The sequence below is a fragment of the Peromyscus californicus genome, unplaced genomic scaffold (genome assembly GCF_007827085.1).
Source record: "Peromyscus californicus insignis strain IS unplaced genomic scaffold, ASM782708v3 Scaffold_5__1_contigs__length_169319896, whole genome shotgun sequence".
Classification (NCBI taxonomy): domain Eukaryota; kingdom Metazoa; phylum Chordata; class Mammalia; order Rodentia; family Cricetidae; genus Peromyscus; species Peromyscus californicus.
The window spans coordinates 35853356-35862272 of record NW_026294573.1 but is presented as its reverse complement, the minus strand read 5'-3'; positions in this window follow the sequence as shown (position 1 = coordinate 35862272).

Here is an 8917-nt window from a genome sequence, read left to right as displayed (position 1 = left end):
AAGAACATAGGACTTTCATGTTCTGTTAACTGGTGTAAAAATCTGAGGAGAGCTAGAAAGTCACCCAGAACATTCTCCTTACATATCTTAAAACCAAAGCCAGACAATAATGGGAAGAGGAAAAGAGTTCATAAATCAATTCAAATCATGAAGCAAAAAGCCTAAATAAAATGTGAACAAATCAAACTAAGCAATGTATTAAAAGAACAACCCAATAACTCTAAAGAGGACATATTCCACTAGTGCTAGGGTGGTTCATCACTAAGACACAAATTGGAGCCCGATACAGTGGCCCACAACTGTAATCCCAGCACTCTGGAGGAGGCTGAGTTCCAGCAAGCTTGGCCTACATAATGGAATGCACACAGGCACACACACACACACACACACACACACACACACACACACACACACACACGTGACCCAGGCCTGTAATCCGAGTAACTAGGGAGCCTGAGGCAGGAGGATGGTAAATTCCAGGTCTGTCTGTGATACCATGCTCAAGACCAGCCTGAGCAGCATAGTGAGACCCTGTCTCAAAATTTACAACAAGAAAAGAGGGCTAGGGATAGAGTATCAATAGTATGTGTTACCCAGTGTTTGCAAGGCCCTTGGTTCAGTCCTCAGTAAACCAAAAATATTTCAGTGATGGAGGAGATGTCTTAGAAGTTAAATGTGCTCGCTGTGCAAACATTAGGACCTGAGTTTAGGATTCCAGCACCCACATAACAAATATGTGTGCGCGCACACACACATACAAATATATATATATATATATATATATATATATTATATGTATGGATACATACATATCCATAGATATATTGTTTTGTTTTGTTTTTCAAGACAGGGTTTCTCTGTGTAACAGCCCTGGCTGTCCTGCAACTCACTCTTTTGACCAAGCTGGCCTCAAACTCACAGAGATCCGCCTGCCTCTGCCTCCCAAGTGCTGGGATTAAACTAAATAAATATTTTTTAAATTAAAAGATATGTATCAGCCCTGTATATATATCTCAGTGGGAGAGCATTTGCCTCGGATGTGCATTGCCTTGGGCTCAATCCCCAGTAAAACACACACACACACACACACACACACACACACACACACACACACACACACCATGGATCAACTTATTTATTGCATAAATTCAACATAAAATATGACTGTCTTGATAAATTTGACTCCCGGTGGTGACATAATGGAAAAGAAATGTCTCAACAAGCCCAGCACTTGGGAGGCAGAGCCAGGCGGATCTCTGTGAGTTCGAGAGCAGCCTGATCTACACAGTGAGTTCCAGGACAGGCTCCAAAACTACACAGAGAAACCCTGTCTTGAAGGAAACAAAACAAACACACAAACAAACACCAGCACAAGCGCTCCGGCTGGAGTCAGGAACCAGGCAGGACTGGCCTCAACCACCCCTAGTGCTCAAAATGGCACCAGGTGTTCTGATAATGCCATCAGAGAAGAGGACTGGCTGGAGGCGTGAGCAGCGCAGAAGAGAGAAGCTGCGGTTTGCAGACCTTGCTTTCCCCGGTATAGAAGAGCCTGAGAAAATCAATTGACAAACTATTACCACTAATAAGAGAATTCAACAAGGTGACTACATACAAGATCAATGTACAAAAATCAATAGCTTTCCTATATACCAGCAATAGCCAATTAGAAGATGTAATGGGAAATAAGGTTCTATTCACAATAGCAACAAAAACTATTAAGGGCCTAAGAACAAACCTAAAAAGAGAATTTATGTCAGATCCTTAAGGATAGTTCAGTATTAGGAAACTCATCAATCTAATTAATCACACTGGTAAAATAAAATTGAAAGCTACATAATCGTATTATGTAGCAGCAGAAAAAACACAAAAAACCATTTCTGGTTTTTAAAAAAAAAAAAAACTACTGAGTAAAATGAGACCATGGGCTAGAGGGATCTTTTTCTTTCAGAATTTAAAAGGCGGCATCATATTAAATGACTAAACATTAAAGCCACTGCCATTAAATATTTTTAAATGAAACACAAACCGTTATTATTCTTTGAAACTTATTTATGTAAAAAATGCAATGGAGAATTTGACAGTGGACACGTCCTCTGGAAAAGCCCTAGTCCAGGGTCTGTCAAAACCAGGAGCCCATCTCCCCCACCAACAAGACTGCTGGACTTCATACCACAAAACAGGATGGAAATTAAAATCCCACCAAAGACAAAGAGGAATTTTGAGGACTTTCCTTTCTCTTCTCAGAGTCCTGAGTAGCCGAAGCTGGCCTCCAACTCACTCTGTTGCTTGAATCTTAAATTGGTCTTTTAATAAAAATCCCAGAGCCAGATATTGAGGTAAATGCTGAAAGATCAGAGAGACAAAGGAACAAGCCACAGCCCCCTCTTACCTCTAGGACTCCTCAGCCTGAAAAGGTCTCCAGCCAATAAGGCTTCCTCAGGCAAAAAGCCTTTAGTTCCCGTCTCCTCACGCCTTATATACCTTTCTCCACCCAGACATCACTTCCTAGTGCTGGGATTAATGGAGTGTGTGCTTCCCAAATACTGGGATTAAAGGTGTGAGATCTCAAGGGCTAGGATTAAAGGTATGTGCCACCACTGCCTGGCTGTTTCTCTTAGACTGACTCAATCTCGTGTAATCCAGGGTGGCTTTAAATTCACAGAGATGCAGATGGATCTCTGCCTCCCGAGTGTTAGGATTAAAGGTGTGTGCCACCACTGCCTGACCTCTATGTTTAATCTAGTGGCTTGTTCTGTCCTCCGATCTTCAGGCAAATTTATTAGGGTTCACAATACATCACCACATCACTCGGTGATGGAGGGATGACCTTGAGCTTCTGCCGCGCATGCCATCAGCTCACACACACCTGGAATTACAGGCAGGCAGCACCATGGGGGGTGTCACGCAGTGCTAGGGTAGAACCCAGGTCTTCATGCACTCTAGGTAAGTCTTCTACCCACCGAGCCTCTTTCTGTTTCTTGGTAAGACCATCACCAAGCACAACCCAGAAATCGCCTACACTGCGCCCATCCTCAGACTGAAGGAATGCATTTTTAATAGTTCCAGTAATCCTAGAACACCAAACTGATTTTTGCTCCTGTTGTGGTGGGATCTGGTCACATGGGTGTGGGTATCAGAAACGCAGCCAGGCATCTGTGGACCCAAACAACTGCCACGCCAATGAGGACAGAATTCTGACACCTGCCATTATTTTCTCATGCTCAGAAAGGGAACCGTGTTTTAGATAGTATGTACTGGGTTTGTTCCTGTCACAGGCATGCTTGGAGGCTTGTCTCCTAGGTGATGCTAGGTCCTTTCACTGACAGTATTAGCCATCACAGATGGAAAAGGTTGAGCAATGTGGGTCTCAGTTCATTGGTGGACGTAAGGAACTCTGATGTTGCAAGGTGGGTCACTATAGGTGATAATCTTGTGCTGTTAATACATATTTCAACGGGCTAGAGAAAACAGTTTTTAAATGTTTTTCAAAATCAAAAATGATACGTGGCTTTTCCTGAGATACCACCATGGTGTCCAGTATGAGTTCATCTTTCTACTTACATTGGTCTGAGAAAGAAGTGAAAAAAATCTGCGCTGTCTAAGCTAATTTAAACATTATATAAAATACATAAATATGCCAGACGGCGATGGCGCATGCACGACTTTAATCCCAGCACTCGGGAGGCAGAGCCAGACGGATCTCTGTGATTCGAGGCCAGCCTGGTCTACAGAGCGAGTTCCAGGAAAGGCACCAAAACTACACAGAGAAACCCTGTCTCAAAAAAAAAAAATACACAAATACAACACTCACATACTCCATAAATAGGCACAGTTTTTCCGTATGGTGGCACACACCTTTAATCCTAGCTGTAGAGGCAGGTGGATCTCTATGAATTCAAGACCAGCCTGGTCTACACAGCAAGTCCACCACAGCCAGGGCTATATAGTGAGATCCTGTCTCAAAAACAAAACAAAAACCTCCAGCAAAAATTTTCAAAGTGGTGGTGGAGAGCTAGCACATGACTTAAAGCAATAGAATGTTGATGGCTGTTGAAGCCGTGAGAGGGCCAGGAGACTTACTCTACCACTCCCTCCAGGTCTAATAGGTTTGCAATTTTCCATAATAAAATTGTATGACTTCCCTTATATGTCTTCCCATTTGAAGCCATTGAACTTTAAAGATCAAGTGTCAGATCAAATAAAATTTTATATAAATTACTTTCCTGGAGTTGCTTTCTTTGGTCTTGGAAGCCTTTTAACAGATAAAAGTTAAAATATTGTGGAAAAATAAAAGCCCATTGTCACAGTCTGTTAATCCCATATGCTTCCCATGAGAAGGGTAAATTGTTACGTGGCAGTTTTATGGGATCTGAGCCCCAACACAGGACAGTTCCCAAAGGGCTCTCTGAACTGTTTTTACTCACAACACTTCAGACACTGGCGTGTAGACTTTTTACACAAACAGCCAGTTCTCTACCTCTCCAAACACCAACTAGGTACCCTGCAACTCTGTCCTCATGAACTACCTGGGGTTAGCTCACACTCAACAAGTGTTCGGGCCCACCAGACTGTCCCCACTGCAGGCCATCCTCTAACCTTGCCATCAACCAAATCTAATCAAGGGTCCTCACAGTTCCCTCGTCAGGTTTAATAACTTGTTTAAATAGCTCATAAAACTCAGGGAAACACTTTACTTCTGCTTGTTGGCTGGTTAAAAAGGATACAGAGGGCAGGAGTGGCAGGCCTGTAGTCCTAGCACTCAAGAGGAAGAGGCAGGAGGATCAGGAATTCAAAATTATCTTCAGCATCAGAGGGAGTTCAAGGCCAGCCTGGGCTATATGGGACCCTGTGTGGAAGGAAGGAAGGAAGGAAGGAAGGAAGGAAGGAAGGAAGGAAGGAAGGAAGGAGAGGCAGGCAGCTCTATGAGTTTGAAGCCAGCCTGGTCTACAGAGCAAGTTCTAGAACAAACCAGGGCTACACAGAGAAACCCTGTCTTGAAAAACCAAATACTGTTTCTTTGGTTTGCTGAAGTGCAATGCTTCTCCATATATATAGGACTACCACACTCACATACATGAGCACAGGTAAGTTGTCTGAGGTGTCTGCTTACATTCCCATCATAATGTCTATCATCATGTGCCAGCCATCCTCAGCCCACACCTATCAACTACTAAGAATTCCATGTGTGCCTGATGCCTGAGGAGGCCAGAAGGGGGCGGTAGGTCGCCCTGTGAGCATGGGAGGTAGAAGGAGGAGGGTCAGGAGTTCCAGACCATCCTTCACTACAAATTGAGTTTCAGGCCAGCCTGGGTTACATGAAACCCTGAGGGGAAGAAAAACAACAACCCTGTAACATAACTTCTGTGCATTAAAAATAAATTAATTTAATTTAAAAAAGAAAGGAAATCTACGCTAGGAGTTGCCCTGGAAACAAACAGCTGTGTCCTAGTCAGTCAAAGCAGCAAGCTTCAGCCAATCAGAGCCAGGCAAGGAACCATGCAAAGTGTGTTCAAACAAGGCCAGCGCCACCCTGGAACCACGCCAGCTTTCTCTGTGCTTCACGTCCCTTTGATACCCACCGCTTCCCTTTCTCCATCTGCAAATGCTTTGCAGACATTGTTACAAGTCTCTCTGCGTCTGCCCGCTTCCACTGCCCAATCCCATAATCTTTCTGCATTCAATCCAACTGTTAAATGTAACTTGTCTACGTTGTTTCTTTCTCAGACTTGTACCCACAGTCGGACCAAAGCCATTGGATCTTTGGTCTTCCTACACTACAGCCAAGCAAGTCACCCACTAGAGATCTGTTCTCTGTCACTCTCTTGAAATAACTAGAGCCCCACATGAGTTTGGCTCTGAGTCCAAGACCACAGACTTGCGTTCTGAGCTCTGGAGGTTTATTTGAACTATGTTTTAGACCAGGCTGGGTTCCAGAGTGGACTGGATCCAATAACGGACCGAACTGGTTTGCTGATGCTGCTTTCACCTTAGCTACCGAGTGTGCCACGCACAAGACTTGATGTTTTTAATTCATTTCTATATGCTTTGATTAAACACTGACCAAAAAACAACTTGGGGAGAAAGGGTTTATTTGACTTGTACATCCCAGCCATGGCTGATCACTGTGAGGAATAAGGGCAGAAACTCAAGCAGGAACGAGTGGCATGTACTGAAGCAGAGCCTCGGAGGGGTGCTGCTGACTGGCTGCTCCCCATGGTTTGCGCAGCCTGCTTCCTTATAAAATCCAGGACCACGTGGGGAGTGGTGTGGTGCTGCCCAGAGTGGGCTGGGTCCTCCCACATAAATCAAGAAAACACCCCACAAGCTTGCCTACAGACTCATCTCCTGAAGCGATTCCTCAATTGACATTCCCTCTTTCCCGATGACCCCAGCTTATGTTAAATTGACAATAATAATGATAATAATAATCACACTTGGAAAAAGAAAAGTCATATCTAAAAGATATCTACTTCCAGAGGGTCTAGATGGGTACCAGGTCCTTCCTGGGTCCTCAAACCTTTCACTGTTAAAAGCTCTATACTCCAACACTCCAGGTAAAGCAAACCAAATGGTCAAATTTTGAAAAATATTAGTGGGATGACTGCTCTAAAAATTGTTACAATTATTATAACCCATAATTCTGGGAAGACTGTAGTGGGTAGCCATTCCAGCTTTGATCTGGAAGTTCCAACCCCCATTGAGACTTCGGCAACTGTCACGCCTACAAGGCGGGGCCAAGGGAGGCGCCTGGGAACCCGAGATCTGGATCGGGGAGCGCTCTCTCCGTTCTGGGACCCTGGATGGTGGAGGTGGGCCAAGCAGAGCTCCAGAGAACACCGCTGAACTGCGATACACCTTCCCCAGACCCCGCGACCTACCTATCCCTTGATTTGTAAGTTACGCCATTAAAAAAATCTCCTTTTAACTACGTGGAGTGGCCTTAATAATTTCACCAATAGAAGACAATAGAAACTTCAGTTAGGGGCGGCCAGATGGCTTGGGGGATTAGAAGCATTTCGCTGCCAACCTTGAAGGGCAGGGAAGAGTTTATTTGGGCTTATGGTATCACAGGGATAAGAGCTCATCCTGGCGGGGCAGTATGGCAGCAGATGGGCACAGGGACCTGAGAGGGAAGCAGAGGTCACATCTTCAACTGGAAGCGTGAGGTAGAGAGAGTGATCTGGAATTGGGCAAGGCCATACTCTCCCAAGACCGGGAGTGGCACACTTCCCCAGCAAGGCTGCACCTCCTAAACCGCTCCAAACAGCACCATCCACTGGGACCCAAGTGTTCAAATGCCTGAGCCTAATGGAGGACATTGCTCATTCAAACCACACAACCCCTCATCATAGAACTTTCTCTGCTCCCTTGAAATCTAAAGACTAGATCCAACACAGCTTGATACCTGTTGCTCAAATTTATTTTCTCCAAGTAAAGAAAGCTGTTTTTTCTTTGTGAGACAAAGTCTCACGTAGCCCAAGCTGGCTTTGAACTATGTTTCCAAGGATGATCTTAAACTTCTAATTCTCCCCCTCCCCCTCCTAAGTATGGGGTGGGGGACTGGGGGTGACAAGCCTTTTGGCCACGCCCAGTTTATGCAATGCTGGGGATGGGACTCAGGGTCTCCTGCATGCTAGCCAAGCACTCTCCTAACTGAGCTACATCCCCAAAGAAGGCTTTTTCTGATCCACTAATGGAGGGCAATGGAACACATCACGGTCTACTCAAAGACTGAGTCCTCTGAAAATGACCTCCTTCAGTGCTATCAAAAGGTACTGAGTCCTACCCACCCCCCACTGCAGCAAAACTTCAAAGTCTTAAGCCTTAAGCCCACATCTTACAACTCAAAAGGGCCCTCTAAACTCCTGGAACTGCTGGAGACTTTCCGATAGATTTGGCCAGAAAGTTTTCTGTAGCCAAGGCATCCTGGCTGTGGGGGTTTTCCCAAAGATGGTGGACCAAGACTTCTGTTACTTTGAAAGCTGCCTTCTTTTTTAAAAAATCATCTCCTGATTTGTTAATCTTTCCTCTTTCTTCTTTTTAAAAGGGCTTGTTTTTATTTTATGTGCATGTACGTGTGTGTGAGGATGCCCTGGAACGGGAGTTAACAGACAGCTGTGAGCTCTCATGTGGGTGCTAGGAATTGAACCCAGATCCTCTGGAAGAGCAGCCAGTGCTCTTAACCACTGGGCTATCTCTCCAGCCCCCATCTTTCCTTTTTCATACAGGAAAATAATGGGTTCAGTGGGTGGCTTTAGCTAAAGGTCATGCCTTAAAGCGAAAACAGGGCAATTGGAGGTTTTCCAGCTGATTCCAAACAATCGGAAAAACACTTCCGGTGGTGCCGGTGCTTCAGTGTGAGGGGGAGAGGGAAAGTGGTCCTTGACAGGCTTGACATCAGTGCGACTTGCTTCCCTACACCAGCTTTGAAAAGCTATCCAAGACCTACCAGTTGATCTGCAACCACTACCAAATAGAGAAAATGTAGCGACGCCTGCAACCTACCTGTATACTGTGTTTCCAGGCATCATATCAAGACCTGGGGCCTGTGTGGATGAAAATAATTGCGACTATAATGGCGTTATATTAAACCCAGCCAGCTCCTTCACTTAATACGGCCCCCTGATACATTCCGTAGGGACCACAAAAAAGATTTCCCGCTAGGTTTTGTTGATACTGTTTCAGCCGGAGAAATTTCATGGAGCCCGATTTATCACCACTAGGTGGCGCTCGTTCCCAACGCCCACTTCTAGGGCCTTTGTTGGGTCTATGGCGAATTGGCTCTTTGCTATTTGAATAGCTTCCCAGGGGTTCAGCTAGGAAGGATCCACTCTCAGGAAGAAGGGTAAAATGCGTGTTCAACAGAAACACTCAATGGGGACAGCATGTCGCCTCGGATCTTCCCGCTCAAGTTGAG